The following is a 2,500-nucleotide window of genomic DNA, read 5'->3' as shown; positions in this document are numbered from 1 at the left end:
TTTAACAAGGACAGTAAATTTTAGAAACAGTCTGAAATGGAAGATATTAAGGCTTTTGAATTCAGTGTTTCCTTGTTTCTTCTAAAGTCAGTTCAACAGGGAATGTATATCTTAAACAGGATGCAGGAGAAGTTATGAGTGTGTTTACATGACTGCATTGACAGCTTGATAAAGAACAGACATCTTAAGGCCGCTGATATAAAAGTTAGCAAGATATTCCAGGTTGTTTTTCATGACTCTAGTGATAGTTCATTAATTAGAACGATTTAATGAGGTTTTCAATGGTGTTCTCGTGACTCCATTGATAGTTTGAGAAGGATTATACATTTCTGACAGTCAGTAGTGAAAAGTGTTATTGTTCTGAAGTGTTTTCATAATTCTAATATTTGTTTAACCCATTCAGTAACAGGACGCGTTTCCATACTGTTTCTGTCTACTATTTGGTGATTTTATACAACTTCAGAAACTTGTGTGAGAATTAAAATAGTGAATACTGTGCCCATTAATCTGCTGCCCTCCTTAAACTCTTCGTAATGTCAATAAAATCGTCTAATCATGAAAATATGTCCCAGTACTGAAGGGGTTAAAATAGAATTAACCACGCGCGCTGTGGGAACCGAGAGTTCTCCAAGCACATGGGTTCGAATTCTGGCCACGATCCTCACAAACAGGTGGAGGTAAGAGGTAGGAGATCTTTTATAGCACGTAAACTCCCGTAAATAGCTCATACAGTATTAAAAAGTCCAGTGGAAGTTACTATGACTTTACAAGAGCATTTCATCACGATCTTAGAGCTAATTCAACAAGCATTTTATATCACTAATAAAGAAAACGCCCATGAGAACCCGCTTATTTCCTCTGTGACCTTGGAAATCTCAAATAGTTTAGGAATACGGTGCCGGTCTAATTAATTAACCTGTCTCACCTCTCCGTTCATCCGAAAGATTTATATGCAAAGTGCGTTAGAGAGAGAGAGAGAGAGAGAGAGAGAGAGAGAGAGAGAGAGAGAGAGAGAGAGAGAGAGAGAGAGAGAGAGAGAGAGAGAGAGAGAGAGAGAGAGAGAGAGAGAGAGAGAGAGAGAGAGAGAGAGAGAGAGAGAGAGAGAGAGAGAGAGAGAGAGAGAGAGAGAGAGAGAGAGAGAGAGAGAGAGAGAGAGAGAGAGTACATATACAAACAAAAATAACAAAAAAAGCTTAAACACACACACACACACACACACACACACACACACACACACACACACACACACACACGAAGGAAAAAAATCAGAAGGAAATTTTCGATCCCAGTAAAACAAAAGAAAAAAAAATAATAACAAGCTAAATAAATAAATAAGAAGAAAGAGGTAGGAATAAAGAAAAAAAAAGATAGAAGAAGAAATACGAAAAAAAAAGAATACAATATATGAAAAAGCTTTTAGAAAAGAACAATGGCATGGGCCTGAGATGAGCCACTTCTTCTCCTGGCCGCCTCTCACTGAACAAAGAAGGAACGCAAAGCGGCAAACAAAAGAAGGACGCCAGGAAATTACGCGTCGCCACTTCAACACAGTTTCTAAAAAAAAAAAAAAAAAGAGAAAAAAAAAATTAAATGGCTACTTAAGAAAAGAAAAAAAAAAAAAACTCAACTTGTCGGTAGTGTGAAGGCAGACAGGTGTTTAGGAGGGCGCAGGAGAGGTTGAACAGGTGATGGGTGAGGTGAGAGGAGGGACGGTCAGGTGAGACGAAAGCAGGTGTTTGGGGAGGGCGAGGCAGGTGTTAATGAGAGGTAAAAAGGGGGAGGGTTTGAGTGACAGGTTTTTACAAGCAGGTAAAGCGACCCTGGTGAAGAAAGACTGGTAAAGAGAGACAGGTAAGGTGAGAGATAAAGAGAGACAGGTAAAGAGACAGGTAAAGAGAGATAAGAAAGAGAGAGAGATAAAGAGAGAGAGAGAGAGATAAAGAGAGATAGGTAAAGAGTGACAGATGAAAAAGAGTAGCAACAAGAACACGAACACGAATTGGAACAAGAACAAAAACGAAAACAAGAACGAAAAGAACAACAACAACAAAACCAACAACAACAACAATAACAGTATAAGGAAGAGAAGAGCTAGATGAACAAAGAGGAAAGACAGAAGGAGCAACAAGGAGAACAAGAGCAGACAAAACAAAAAGACACAAACAAGGAAGGCGTGGAGGATGTTAAGGCCAAACCAAACACTTTTCATTGAGTTACGCTGGACTTTGCTTTGTAATGGGATGGAATACACACTAACGTTAATATAAACTTACTTTTAAAGGTGAATTAAGAAAGAAATTATAACACGCAGCTTAGGCAAAGTGCTGAAGCGAGAATTGGCAGATGCTTAAGGCAAACTAGACAAGTTATTGAAGGAAAATCATAGCACAGGTATGAAGACCGGAAGGAAAAGGACAGGTGTTAGGGTACGTAAATAAGGCAGATAGGTGTGAAGGAAAGCGACAGTGTGGGAGTGAAAATGGGCAGGTGTTTGGCTAAA

The 2,500-nt window shown here is 39.0% G+C and overlaps 1 protein-coding gene across 1 annotated transcript in view; it reads right to left on the bottom strand.

The window, feature by feature from the left end:
- LOC123517933 overlaps window positions 1-2,500 on the bottom strand; it is an 89,278-nt gene that overhangs the window by 56,576 nt on the left and 30,202 nt on the right.

This window comes from Portunus trituberculatus, chromosome 43 (assembly GCF_017591435.1).
Source record: "Portunus trituberculatus isolate SZX2019 chromosome 43, ASM1759143v1, whole genome shotgun sequence".
In the NCBI taxonomy this organism is placed as follows: domain Eukaryota; kingdom Metazoa; phylum Arthropoda; class Malacostraca; order Decapoda; family Portunidae; genus Portunus; species Portunus trituberculatus.
This window is presented reverse-complemented; position numbering and strand designations above follow the sequence as displayed.